We start from the raw sequence: 15,563 nt of genomic DNA, 5'->3' as shown, positions 1-15,563 counted from the left end.
ACACCGCTTGGGTTAATGCTTTGAAAATTGCTGTACAGATGGAGTAATCATCTTAGAAAGGCTCTTCAATGGTGTAGAAGAATCAGACTTAAAGCCACGGAGTTATAACACGAAATCCAACTTGGTGTAGCAAGTGCGAGATCGAGATACTCTAATAGAGCAGTCATCCTAATAGAGCAGCCACCCTGAAGAGAATTCAAGAGATCAGCTACAAACAAGCCACCCTGTAAAGAGATCAGCTACAAACAATTCACCCTGTAGAGAGATCAGCTAGAAGTAGGGAGTTCATGCAACTATGGAAAGAGATAGTTCAGCTAGAAGAAATCACCTGTAGAGTTCAGCTACAAAGAAACCACCAGGTAGAGAGTTCAGCTACAAACAAATCGCCCTGTAAAGAGATCAATAGAGGAAGTTACCTTGCAGAGAGTTCAGCTACAAAGAAACCATTATATATAGAGAGATCAGCTACAAACAAATTTCCCTGTAGAGAGATCAGCTAGAAGAAGTTACCTTGTAGAGAGTTCAGCTAAAAAGAAACCATCATAAGAGAGTTCAGCTGCAAACAAATCACCTGTAGAGAGTTCAGCTACAAATAGGGACCCGCCGATAATTTTACCTATTATGCTATGCTGCACTGCTCAAAAATTTACCTATTATGCTTAAATATATGCTCAATACTTACCCATTATGCTCAAATTATGCCCAATTATTTATGTTTCAGTTCCCATGCTCTAGTAATAATTTCCAATTTATGGATAAATAATAAGTGGCTGAAGCACAAACTTACTTGTCAAAATGCATATCACAGAAAAGATCGATATACTCTAATAGAACAGTCAGTTATATGATTGTTCTATTAGAGTTACTGACTGTTCTATTAGAGTATATCGATCTTTTTGTGATAACTATTTTGATAAGCAAGAATTCATACTATTACACAAATATTCTACCTATTATGCTCAATGCTTTCAGACACCTATTATGCTCATAATTATGCCAGCATAATCGGCGGGTCCCTAGCTACAAACAAATCTCCCTGTAGAGAGATCAGCTAGAAGAAGTTACCTTGTAGAGAGTTCAGCTAAAAAGAAACCATCATGTAGAGAGTTCAGCTGCAAACAAATCACCTGCAGAGTTCAGCTACAAACAAATCTCCCTGTAGAGAGATCAGCTAGAAGAAGTTACCTTGTAGAGAGTTCAGCTACAAAGAAACCATTCTGTAAAGAGCTCAGCTGCAAACATAGGCGGATCTAGGAGACACTGTCAGGGGGGGCCAAGGGGGGGCAAGAAGTTTTAGTGCACAACAGTGTTTATTCTACTATGAGCTATGGGGAAATTCTAGAACACAAGTTATATTCATTTGCATAACCTTATTCAGCATATAGCTGGATGAACGATGGACATACAGTTTGTAAAACTGTAGTTGGAGAAAATTTTAAAAATCAGACCTCCCAGGTTTGAATTTCAGAGCATTTTTGATAATGCTTAGCTTAAAGAGTGTATGATTTGCAATGCGTACAAAGATTGGTTAGCCTATCTGAGATACACTGTGAAAAAAGAGGGATATAAGATGGTATTTCCAGTGGCTTATTGAATACAAAAAAGCTTGATATAACCTATATTATACTAACAATCTCACATAAGGCTTTAGTTAATGTGTTAAACATACTGAAACCATATATGTGATGGTACAGTGTGGGCATTATATTAGATATAAGCTATTTGAGGTAATGTGGTAAATAAACTGAAACCATATATGTAATAGTATAGTATGGATTATACTAAAGTATAAGATGAGTATAATGCAGGATTTATATTACGGCTTATTTGTATTCAATAAGCCACTGGAAATATCATATTATATCCCTCCTTTTTCACAGTGATAACCTGTTTGATGGTAAAGTGTATACCAAATCAAAATAAGGAGTAGCTAACATTGTTACGATTTGTAAAATTTGTAAATTGATGACATCAGAATTGCGACTATTCTATTAGAGTAGTGACTGCTCTATTAGAGTATCTCGATCCTTGCACAAAATTCAAATTTATTTGCCTCACTTTCTTTACAGTGTACAGTTTAACTATAAATGTTAGGCACATTTATAAGCGTTGTCTTCTATTTGCCAATTGGCTTTCTATACTTCTAAATGCAGTGTGAATGCATGATTCTAGTTTCTGGTATACATATGGTACTGTAGGTCCAAGGGGGGCCAGAGAAGGGCCAGGGGGGGCACAGCACCCCTTGGCCCCCCCTCAGATCCGCCTATGGCTGCAAACAAATCACCTGTACAGAATTCAGCTACAAACAAATCACCCTGTAGAAAGATCAGCTAGAAGAAGTTACCTTGTAGAGAGTTCAGTTACAAAGAGACCACCATGTAGAGAATTCAGCTAAAAACAAATCGCCCTGTAGAGATATCAATAGAAGAAGTTATCTTGCAGAGAGTTCATCAGCTACAAAGAAACCATCATGTAGAGAGATCAGCTACAAACAAATCTCCCTGTAGAGAGATCAGCTAGAAGAAGTTACCTTGTAGAGAGTTCAGTTAAAAAGAAACCATCATGTAGAGAGTTCAGCTGCAAACAAATCACCTGTAGAGAGTTCAGCTACAAACAAATCTCCCTGTAGAGAGATCAACTAGAAGAAGTTACCTTGTAGAGAGTTCAGCTACAAAGAAACCATTCTGTAAAGAGCTCAGCTGCAAACAAATCACCTGTACAGAATTCAGCTACGTACAAACAAATTACCCTGTAGAGAGATCAGTTACCTTGTAAAGAGTTCAGTTACAAAGAAACCACGTGCACCATGTAGAGAATTCAGCTACAAACTAGTGACCCTGTAGAGGCATCGGCTAGAAGAAGTTACCTTGTAGAGAGTTCAGCTGCAAACAAATCACCTGTACAGAATTCAGCTACAAACAAATCATCACCCTGTAGAGAGATCAGCTAGAAGAAGTTATCTTGTAGATAGTTCAGCTACAAACAAATCACCCTGTCGAGAGATCAGCTAGAAGATGTTACCTTGTAGGTAGTTCAGCTGCAAACAAATCACCCTGTAGAAAGATCAGCTAGAAGAAGTCACCTTGTAGAGAGTTCAGCTACAAAGAAACCATTCTGTAAAGAGCTCAGCTGCAAATAAATCACCTATATACAGAATTCAGCTACCAACAAATAACCCTGTAGAGAGATCAGCTAGAAGAAGTTATCTTGTAGATAGCTCAGCTACAAACAAATCACCCTGTAGAGATCAGCTAGAATAAGTTACCTTGTAGAGAGTTCAGCTACAAAGAAACCATCATGTAGAGAGTTCAGCTGCAAACAAATCACCTGTAGAGAGTTCAGCTACAAACAAATCTCCCTGTAGAGAGATCAGCTAGAAGAAGTTTCCTTGTAGAGAGTTCAACTACAAACAAATCACCCTGTAGAGAGATCAGCTAGAAGAAGTCACCTTGTAGAGAGTTCAGTTACAAAGAAACCACCATGTAGAGAGTTCAGCTATAAACTAGTGACCCTGTAGAGACATCAGCTGGAAGAAGTTACCTTGTAGAGAGTTCAGCTACAAAGAAACCATTCTGTAAAGAGCTCAGCTGTAAATAAATCACTAGTATAGTGCGGTGTATTATCAGACTATACTAAGCCTATTTCAGCCATGTATTGGCTACTATACTACTGTACTTTTTTACTTTCCTATAATCTGTGGCTACCTTAATTAAATAATTTCTATAATTATATTTGTAATGAATTTAATTCTGTAAATATGCTAAAACCACAATAGGTACAGCTAGTAAATCAATGTCTCCTTGGCTGGCCATGACAGTATCAAATCAATTTTGTCATTTATCAGTCTTTATCCAACTGCAGCAGATAAGACAGTAAATACAATTCACAAATTCCATTACAAATTACCTGTATTATCATCACTATGTAGAACTCTGTGACAATCTGTTAGTCGTCTGGTAGAACTGTCCCACAGCTCTAATACAAAGATGGTAAATATAATGTGTATTCTGGATAATCGTTGGACTTACAGTTTGTAACAATAAGAATCTCATAAAACCACGACCTTGTCTGGAAACCTAGTATTACCAAGTAGAACGGCGGCTAGGTCCCACAACTCTATTAAAGATGGTAAATATAATGCGTATACTGAACAATCATTATACTTACAGTTTGTAACAATCTTTTAAAACTGAGACCGACAATCCATGTACATCTAAGACAAGTTTGATAAGACCAGGTCTCACAACCCTAAATGGAGGCAAACATAATTCATATTCTGGATTATTTGGTGTACTTACAGGTGTTATCAGTGAGTCTAACCAGACATAAAACAGCCACTTAGTATGTGACTTTGTTGGGCTAACGTGTTACGTAAGCTCACAAGAAGCATCTGATACACTCATAACCAAGTCCAAGAATCTTGTAATCACTAAGTACAACTGAAACAAGACTAAATATAATATAATTTGCATACTCTCAGTGAACTTACTTTTGTTAGCAATACGAGCATGGTCAGTGAAATAAGGACAAACAAGACGGAACAGGTTCTTGAAAGCACTCAACTCATTTACAGTGCCAGACGAGGTAGCAGCCGTCAGCTGTTGATGAAAAACATGAAGAAATGAGACCGGTTCCCAGAAGAAATGAGACCAGTTTCCACAAGAAATGAGACCAGTTTCCACAAACCTAAACGAAGGTAAATATAAATCGTATGCTGGACACTCTCAGTGTACTTACTTACAGATGTTAGCAATAAGAAGAATCTCCTAGAACTGAGACCAAGTCTGTAATTCCTACCCTATTGAAAAGAAAATGAATAAAAACACAATCAGGCTTAATGCACTTACAGCTATAAGTAATTAGATGACGTCGAACAACTCCGTGAAAAAAGAACAAAACTGTCCACATATGGTCACTACCAGATTCTTTAAAGGAAGCAGCTGCCATTGAAAGAAACTAATACTGCAGATGTTGTACACTGACAGCCTGTAGAACTAAGAGGTTCGACAAGAAACTGTACCTCTGAAAAGATAATATACAAAATCGTAAGAGCAGACCATGCATACTCTTACTGTTGATGGCTGATGAACTGTGTCCACTCGTCATCTGAGATAACAGGATATAAAAGATGTAATAGCTACGTACACAGCAACACCAAAGTTGAATCATTTGCAGGCCATTGTCATACAATACACAATAAACAATTTAATACAGCTAAACCTATCGTACGAGCTATCATTTTAGTCTAATACTTACTCACCTAGAGCTGTTTTTGATTGCTGCCATCGAAGGAATTGCCCACTTGGCCGCGCCACTTCACCACTACAGTCAGCAGGGATTTACAGTTGTGGTCCATAACTATCATCGTGGCTCATTGGACGATGGCGCCGATCGCGCACACTCTCTCCGCGAGATACGCCGTCGTATCACTCACATTTACAACCTCTGATACAACAATAGTGACAAAGATGGCGACTTAATTGCATCTGATACACATGCGCACACCACTGACCCCTTCAATTTTAAACAAGCATTACTACGAACTTTTGCAAGTGTGCTAACTGTGCAAGAAAATCTAGATTTGTATGACTCTTAGATTGAATAATTAATTTTACTGGTATTATATGCTTTACCGTATGAAAATGTGTGCGTATGAAATTATCACAACAAACTGAAGCTAGTTAGCTAGCTATAGTGATTAACAGAAGTGTAGCTACTTATTGTAAAATCATCATGACTTTGGTACAGTAAAAAAATCTTAAGTCACATGAGATGGTGAAGCTAAAAATGAGACAATAATGAGATCTGATGGTGAAGCTAAAAAGTTATCACATTTGTTAAGTAAACAAAGCCATACAAAGAATGTGTATTAAACTAAAGTATAATCTGTTTCCCATAATATAAGATGGAGTTTATACTAAAGTATAAGATAGTTAGTATAATGCAAGGGTTGTATACAATCACTGGACTGGACTAGTGGACTGGACTGGTGGACTGGACTACTGGACTCAGATTTTTTTTGTTTGTTTTTCATTTTAGCACATATTTGGGCAACTGGTCGTAGCTATTGCTACACTGAATGTAAAATATGCAGGTGAATCTGTCTACTTGGCACTGTCTGTTATTTTAGAATTGTGTGCAATTCTCTCTCTTTTGGCATAATCTCTATTGTACGACTACCATTTGTCTTATCATGAAGTACAAACCATACAGTACATGTGTATGTAGTGTTGTTGTAACAATGCAAATTATAGTCATGGAGTCAGCTAAATTAAGTAGCGACAGTTAACTGTCTTGCTATTCAATAGCTGGTAAAAAGGTTCTATAGTTTTTGCACGACAGCAATAACAAGTGAAATCACATGCACAAGATTTCAACCAATAAAATTGATTCATTTTGAACTTTAAACTATAATTACCGCATGTAACTTCTGTTTTAGATTTGTTGACAAACAAGAACTATTAGAACCTCTGTACATAGCTGAAGCTGGGCAATGTTGACAAGTCTGGCATGATCACACCTTTCTTTTGTTTGTGTGTGGGGGAGTGGTCTAACTACATGAGACTAACATACTTGCAACCAGTTGCCCAAATATTTGGTTTAAAAAGGGAAAATACCTGAGTCCAGTAGTCCAGTCCACCAGTCCAGTCCATCAGTCCAGTCCACTAGTCCAGTCCAGTGATTGTATACAACCTAATGCAAGGCTATACTGAGATTATTTGTATAGTTTAAGCCATTAGATATACCATCTTATATTCCTCTTTTTTCACAGTGTCAGCTAGAAGAAGTTATCTTGTAGATAGCTCAGCTACAAACAAATCACCCTGTAGAGATCAGCTAGAATAAGTTACCTTGTAGAGAGTTCAGCTACAAAGAAACCATCATGTAGAGAGTTCAGCTGCAAACAAATCACCTGTACAGAATTCAACTACAAACAAATCACCCTGTAGAAAGATAAGCTAGAAGAAATTACCTTGTAGAGAGTTCAGTTACAAAGAAACTACCATGTAGAGAATTCAGCTACCAACAAATCACCCTGTAGAGAGATCAGCTAGAAGAAACTACCTTGTAGAGAGCTCAGCTACAAAGAAACCACCATGTAGAGAGTTCAGCTGCAAAGAAATCACCCTGTAAAAAATTCAACCACAAACAAATTGCCTTGTAGAAAGATCAGTTAGAAGAAGTTACCTTGTAGAGAGTTCAGCTACAAAGAAGCCATTCTGTAAAGAGCTCAGCTGCAAACAAATCACCTGTACAGAATTCAGCTACAAACAAATCACCCTGTAGAAAGATCAGCTAGAAGAAGTTACCTTGTAGATAGTTCAGCTACAAACAAATCACTCTGTAGAGAGATCAGCTAGAAGAAGTTACCTTGTAGATCATTCAGCTACAAACAATTCACCCTGTAGAGAGAGCAGCTAGAAGAAGTCACCTTGTAGAGTGTTCAGTTACAAAGAAACCACCATGGAGAGTTATGTGATAAATATATTTATTATATATATAATTTGTACATTTACTGATAAATTCAGAAATATCTAAAGTACATCTGCTTCATCTTTTCTTCTTCCTGTGGCAAAGAAAAAAATATAGGTTAAAAAAGTCCCAAAGCTGGCCATAGGCCGGCTTTGGGGTATGCAAATACAAAAAGAAGTGAAATCTAATCCAAAACAGCCAAGCTGTAAAAAAAGTGTGCGGCCCTCAAAAAGGCTATGGTGAAAAAAGATGTGAAATCCAAGATGGCGGCCAAGCAATGGCTGTGATGGTAGGTTAATGGTAAAAAAATTTAATAATGACAATTCAGTTGAATTTTGTGCCAATTGACCAAGCAGCACCAAAATTCACCTGAATTGTCATTATTAAAATTTTTACTATTAACCTACCATCACAACCATTGCTTGGCCGCCACCTTGGATTTCACATCTTTTTTCACCATAGCCTTTTTGAGGGCCGCACACTTTTTTTACAGCTTGGCTGTTTTGGATTAGATGTTATTTAATAATATTATTATGACTTGTAAATTAACACATACCACATCAAAAGAAAGAATGGCATCAGACTCTTTCATCTGATAGTGTGCCCCAACTATCAATTACTGAATGAATAAGTGAAGTGGTCAGTGTGCTTCGTTTTCAGTTACAGTATGTTCAGCCCGTTACACAGCGTTGCAAACAAATAACATTACAAGAAGTACTTTTGCAATCTATCCAGTCACTATGGAAAATATAGATAATTTCCATTACAAATGTACGTAGTACTGTAACTGCTAACTGTTGATTTCAGTTCCAGTTAAACAGTTCTGTCTGCATCAATAATTTTTCATTATGAGTTCATGAGGTGAAGCTAAAATCCTTATTTAGCTAAGCTGTATTATTGTATTAGCTTAGCTGAATTATTGTACTGTATAATGGTGACTTCTTATGAATAGACTCTTGTTAGTGGTTGGTACCAATCCATAAGACTTCTCATGGCTTGTTCATTAGAATTGTTAGGATGGCCTTAACCCTGTAGCTTCAAAGTTGGGAAACCCCAGGTATGTCATCCCCAAGCCTCATGTAAATGGGAGCCACAATTTGTGGCTGATTATATCACTGTTCCTATTTGCATGATCATATAGGAGAACCACGAAACACCTACCAAACAACCACCATCGTTGGACGACAGTTGACAAGTGAACAAATTATTCACTGACCAACATTATCTTGCGAATTGTTGCAATTTAGAGGAAGTGTTCAAACAAAACTGAAATTAACAGTAGGGAAGTCATCATGCACTACCATGAATTAACATCTTGCACTGTCAGCAAGAAGAAATGGGATAGAAAGGACAACAAAGATAAGTCCATGTTGCATGCATTGTGTGTACTGCGGTATGCCAAAAGGCACCTGTCCTACATCTAAATGGGAAAAACCAAGCCCATAGCCTTAGCCAATACACTGGAACTACTGGAACTACTGTCTATACTGTATATCTTAGAAATGTCTGTAACTAAAGTAACTGTTTTAAATTCAAGCGATGTTGTTATTGCTATCAGTTTGTACTATACAATTTAGTTGGCATAGGGAGAAGTAACATCCATGATCACTCCCCTGGGCTGTAAAAATGTTTTATTACCTAGCAACCAAGTGTTAGTTATTGTTAGTAGAATAAGCAAGCCCCCTAACAGGCAAATAACAACCTTTAGACTCCCTCCTTATGCTTTCATCTAACCCAAACTCATTACTGTCAAGATTACAAGCCACGTAACTAATTTGGGCTGTTCAAACAATGGAGGTGCCTAGATAGTAGATCAGAGGTCCAGATAAGGGAAGTTTCACTGTATTGAGTTTGGAAGCATCTGGCCATAGAGAGGTTAAGTAGTTTTGTCAGAAGCTTTTTTGGCTGCTCTGAAGACACTTTTGGACTTGATTTTACCTAACCAATTTAGCCAAGGTGCCATGAAAGATATTATATGGCTGCTTTCTGATCAATATTTTTTTGTGAGAAAGTGCACACAACCATAATCTCTTATATGCAGTACTACCATAGTGTATGATATAAATGTGACTGGGCCTGCGATAATAGGGCATGTGGGCACATGATTTTTGCATACTTTTTCACACTTTCATCACTCATAACTTTCTGTACCATTATGCTATGGCATTACAATTTTCAGCTCTTATTAAGCATTTAATTGGCACCATGATGCAAGTTACAGGATGGAAATATACGTTTCCAGTATGGAGATATGACCTGTAGAGCGATGGGGTGTAGTTTGTGCCCACATGCCCTGTTTTCGCAGGCCCGGTCACAAATACTGGTTAAAGCACTGCCGCGCATACAATATGGAAATAAAAGGGCAAGAGACTAATATAGCACAAGGTGAAGCCGAGTGCTACATTAGGCTCAACCATGCCTGAGTGTTGTTATTTTCATATTGTACAAGCATAGCTAGTTTACGTGCTGTCTTGTTGTCTTGTTCGGAGCGTTCATTTCATGAACTCGGAACCACATTGGTTTTCAGTCATCAGACAATTGATAAGTGTCTATGTAGTACAGGTGTAGTAGTAAAACAAATATATAGTATCTTTTTTGGCTACTTTTGGTGATTAGAAATGTTACGCACGTGATCTTGTTTTTCGTAAATTTTTTTGCAATCAATGCATAACTGTTCTTTATTTTCCAAACCAATGCATAACTATACTTTATTGTGACGCAAATGGAAAATATAGCACACTAGAATGCGTTACGGAAAATAAAGCACACTTTTTGCTTTGATCTCACCCACACAAAGTACTTTAAGTTATAGTTAGAGACCTACCAGGAGGATCTTTGTGATTTTAAAAACCCGAGGCAATTAAAGCCTTGGAGATCTGAGTGGGCGGTCTCTAACTGACTTAGAAAATGGTGTGGGTGTTTCAAACTGTATGATAGCACTGTTTAAGTAGGGATTGCTCCAAAAGTGACATGCGCTGCCAAAAATCATCCTAGAGGCATCATATGTGACAAAAATCACCTTTGCATAATAATATTAGTCCATCTAACATGAAATATATACAGTATTAAAAGCAAGAAAACACTTACTGGTGACCAGATATAGATTTTTTTTAAATCACCAAAACGTGAAATTTTGTCTGCCTAACTCACTCACTGCCTGAACATGATCACAAGCCTAGAGGCCAAACTAAACATTGCACAGCCACTGTTTTACGCCACAATAACAAGCTCACCAGTAGGACATGCCTATTGGGGTTCCGACCTTTTGTCTTCAATCAGGTTGGTTGTCTTCTTCTTCAAGCATGAAACCATATCGAGGCGTTAATTTTCTGTATCAACACTTCTTTCAGCAGCATAATTATTTAGATGCCACAGAATTATTGCAGAGCTGGATTTCAGAACCGCTTCAGTCCCGACACTATATAAGAGCTAGATATCTGTAACTTCACAATTAAATATTAATAGCGATAGAGTATGGAGACCACACCTCTGAACGATCAAGCTATTTACTTAACAAGATGACCTCACCCCTTATTGGTCTAGCTAGCTGCACACCCCTTGCAATGGCGGATCCAGGATGGGGCATTTGGGGCAAATGCCCCCCCCCCCCCCTTCAAGAAATTGCATACAAGATCGAGATACTCTAATAGAGCAGTCAATTACTCTAATAAAGCAGTCACAATGTTCATGAGGCAGTGCAGCTTACTTATGAAGCTATAAATAGGATTTTATTTTACATAACATACGTGATATAATATATTTGGTAAAGGATAACTAGCTATTATTGTTGTGACCTTTTTTTTTTTTTTTTTTTTTTTCTTTTTTTTTTTTTGCTCTTCAACTTTTTACAGCAAGGTGCCCCCCCTCTTTCCAGACTCTGGATCCGCCCCTGCCTTGACTGATTCGAGATACTCTAATACAACATGTACAGTTGCTCTAATAAAATTAATAGTCATGTATGATACTCTAATAGATATGATACTCTAATAGAGCAGTCACAAGTTACACTGTAGCTGTGCTACAACAAAAAAACTACACAAAATAGGAAAAATGTCCATTTAACAATGAAGTAGGGATCTATGCAATAGAAAGTAGTGAAACAAGCGATGAATGATGGTATTACAGCATAGCTCGGTGTGAAATACTTTGGTACATTAGCTACAACAAGTATCTGTTCAATGCCAAAGGAGGGACTTTCAGTACCACTGAGTTTTGCTATAATACCATCACTCATCTCTTGTTTCACTACCGTTTATTGCATACATCCCTACACTTCATTTTTAAATAGGAATTTTTTCTAGTAGATAGATTGATTGATTGTGGGTTAAGTAATACATATCTTGCACAAAATGTAAATCCACAATCATTTTCTGCATTGTTATCAAAGCTCACAGATCTGCTTTATAGCAACTCAGTGATCAACTGTGAGATCTGCAATGGTACTTAGCACATCAGTGATCATTAGTGAGATGTACTATGTGTTGAATCCCTCAACTGGAGATATCTGCTATAAAGGAGGTCTCTAATCATTTAATCCAGAGGTAACCATTTTAGAGACCTTCTCCGGGGATCTCTTAGTAATTTTATAAATATCTTATTATCTCCCAAAGATCAAGGATTTTATGCGTACATTTTCTAATTACAATTATACAAATTTTCTGTGTGACTGCTCATACAGTATCCACTAGGTATGTTTAGGGTGGTTTGATAACAATTAATTTGTCACACCTTAAATTGCTTTAAAATTCGAATATTAAACATGCTTGGTAACAATTTGTGCAATATAATTATGCTATTTATATCATTATTTTTTATGGTCATGTATGTACAAAGCTGCATAAATATGACTGGATCTGCAGAAACCTGACACAATCGTGCATTATTCGAATTCCTGTTTATTAAATATTTAACATTAAGTTAAGTACTTAGGACTATGAATGTACTGTAATTTGCTTTTCTCATTGTAAAATAATTTTCGTATGCAAAAACTTGTATGAAAATTTCTTGTCTGAAAATTTTTACATAAGATCGAACTACTCTAATAGAGCGGTGATTCACGTAAATCATACGAAAATATTTTTACACAAGCACGAAGATTGTTTTACAGATCATTTGTCTTAGAATGTAATTTAGTTACTGTCAAATCATCTAAACTTAACTACACCGAGCCTTGCCTAATGTATAAATTAAAACCCACAATAAAATGCTCTGTGTCACTCAATAAAACGAGTCAAAGCGTTTCGTATCTTTGAATTGGTTGGGCATCAAAGCCAAGAGCAAATCGTGTTCCCATGATATTGCCTGGGTAATATCTAGATATTGCCTGGTGAATATGATAGTTAACCCTGAGCGCCGCCTTTGAACGCAACTCTAAAGTTGTATATATATATATATACCACACTTGTGGTTGAGATCAAAAGCGCTGCGGTGATATACAACACTTTGTGGCTACGCTTACCATATATGGTGCAACTTCACACATTTTACGGAATCCTTATCTAAATGGTAAACAAGTCTCTCATAACTAGTGCCTACGTAAATCAACCAAGAATTATTCAACTGAGCAAGGAGAAGGATTTTTGATGAACTCTTGTCTCCTTTACTAATCGTGAGTAAATGGATGTGGCACCGCTAAAACGTCTGATCCATCAAGAATTTCTATGGAGCTTAATTCCATGAAAATAGATCGATACTCCATAATAAAGCAGTCAGTGGAAACTGCAAACTGCGATCGATACTCTCTAATAGAACTGTCACTTTATAGTAAAATGCTCTAATAAAGCATTCACTGATTAAAATGTTTCAAGATAATTGTAAGAAGTGTTGCTAACTTAGGAGCATATTGCAAGTATAATGAGAACACTGAAGAGCATATTAGGTGAGAAATTTCTGAAAGTATTTTGGGCGAAATTTTGAGCATATTTGACTCAAGCCTAGACACAAAGGAGAACACAGTGTTAAGTCCACAAAGCATGATACTGCGGTATACCAAAAGTTGCCTTTCAGGATAAAGTGACATCAAACAATGAAAAAGTCAAGCCCGTATCCTTAGCCGTTCGAGTTAATCTTGCCCAACGGCATTAGTTAGTCAGTCAGTCAGGCAGTTACGGTAGAATAACTTTTTTAATTTTGTAGCAACTTTTTGGAAGCATTTTAGGTCATAATAAAGGTACTCTTGGGTTTGGTTATACCTAACCAATGCTGCCAAAGCACTACGAAGGTATGGTGAGGCTGTGATATTTTTGGCCAGAAAAGCCCAAATCTTCATGATCCCTAATAATAGCTACAGTACTATATTATGATACAAGTATAAGGAAAGGTTGATTAGGGATCATAGAAAAAATAGGAAAACAAGGGAGGTTGCCTAGACCTGCTAGTGGACATTTAATCCCTACTTTAGTGTATACCATTAGAGTTGGAATCATAGAAATAAAACCAATGAAACAAGGGAGCAGAGGCGTAGCCAAGGGGGGGCAAGGGGGGGCAAGGGGAGGCATTTGCCCTCCCATCACCGTACTGTTTTTTTTTAAAGACCTCCGTCACAAGCTTACCAGTAATAAACTGACATGCAAATGACTATAAATTATGTGCGCTACTCAGCGGTATCACCAGGGGTTGCTAGTGAACGCGCACTGTCACAGAAATATCGGTCCGGGTAAAATCGGTCCGGCCGGACCGATTTTGGTTACCAAAACTGGTCCGGCCGGACAAAATTTGGTTGACCAAGTTTAGTCCGGCCGGACCATTTTTGGCATCCAAAATTGGACCGGCCTGACTAAAATTGGTCCGGCCAAAACTTGGTTGGCCTCATGCACCCCCTGACCACTTGGACCAATTTTGGTTGGTCCGCGGGTGTGTGGACAGGTTGGTCCATGCTAAGTTTTTTGTGACGGACCACTGCAGCCGACTTAGCCTGGAAACTATATAAATGAGTAGCGTATAGTTTATGATTATGATTATATTACATTGGAAAGACAGCAATGTGCTGATATACATCCAATAATATAAATTTACTTATAAATGTTGGTCCAGGAGTTTGTCATAACTAGATGGTTCGTTTCCCGAGTTGATATACGGGTTAGTAGCTAGAAACTAAATTCCATGTCATAGCTATATGCAGCGATGAACATATAGTCGCATAATTAATGCTGTTTTAATTTAAAGCAGTGTGAGATGATAAAAGTCCTGCATTCTTCTTTTCCATGTCAGTAGCTAGCTGTCCGAGTGGGAAGTAGAGGTTTTCTTCTGGCATACATCAACTCAAATGCATGGTCAATACTGGACTCTTGGTGTGTAATGTTGTATGCAAAAACACAGGCATCAAGATATTCTTCCCAAGTATATTTTTACATGCTCAATAAACTTCACAAGCATCATCGGCTCTGCAGTGTTTGGTTGAATCTTTCATCCAGCCTGTTAGTGTTGATTATGACAAACAACTATAGCAACATGACAGAAATCACCAGCCTATGCTGGATCACTTATACTTGAAGATGGTAGACAATTATAAAATCTATCATTAAAACATGTCTTATCTTCAACTTCTGCATATAGCTAGCTCAGAATTTAATTTGTTAATTCTGACCCTTGGTCAGTTCTTTATTAATCTGGGAATACCCATGCATGCATTGTCATAAACAGCTACACATATCATCTCAGGGACTGATCCAGAGGGGGTGGATGGGGTAGCTAGCCACCCACCATGCATAGCCTTGCAGCCACTCAGACATGCATTATTTAATAATGCTGAATATTACTGATCATGAACATGCACTCTTTCGTTATATCAACATGAACTAAATGCCTGCATTGCATCAGATTCCAATGCTAGCTGGCTATAACCTTACAGTAGATGGTAGCAATATACATGAACTTATCTATGATCATGGGCAGTATATTAACTATCACCAGGTAGAGGACTTTTTGAAGGAAAATATGGGGTCTGCTTTTAGGATTGAGTCAATTTTACTTTCATGTCTGCAGCAATTCACCCTAAGGCCATGAAATAATGTGACTGCCTCAAAATTTTAAGTTGGCTAAGTAGTGAAAAGCATACTGAGAATATTATAGCTACAACCTTTATGGTGATG

The 15,563-nt window shown here is 37.5% G+C and overlaps 1 long non-coding RNA gene across 4 annotated transcripts; it reads right to left on the bottom strand.

Moving 5' to 3' along the window:
• Nucleotides 1-3,726: 3,726 nt before the first annotated feature.
• LOC136266207 (uncharacterized) lies at nt 3,727-5,614 on the bottom strand. Of its 4 annotated transcripts, XR_010705958.1 has the most exons (10): nt 5,261-5,613; nt 5,073-5,106; nt 4,848-5,022; nt 4,742-4,798; nt 4,490-4,686; nt 4,299-4,439; nt 4,168-4,248; nt 4,029-4,116; nt 3,907-3,975; nt 3,727-3,855 (listed from the first exon to the last, which is right to left on the bottom strand). It is a non-coding gene; the product is annotated as an uncharacterized lncRNA (long non-coding RNA). The 4 variants fall into 4 exon arrangements; XR_010705960.1 differs by having other exon boundaries at nt 4,029-4,248; nt 4,490-4,598; nt 4,738-4,798; nt 5,261-5,614; XR_010705957.1 differs by having other exon boundaries at nt 4,029-4,248.
• Nucleotides 5,615-15,563: the final 9,949 nt, after the last annotated feature.

Source organism: Dysidea avara, chromosome 9 (assembly GCF_963678975.1).
Source record: "Dysidea avara chromosome 9, odDysAvar1.4, whole genome shotgun sequence".
Lineage (NCBI taxonomy): Eukaryota > Metazoa > Porifera > Demospongiae > Dictyoceratida > Dysideidae > Dysidea > Dysidea avara.
Note: the sequence above shows the minus strand (reverse complement) of the source record. Positions and strands in the feature narration are given on the sequence as shown.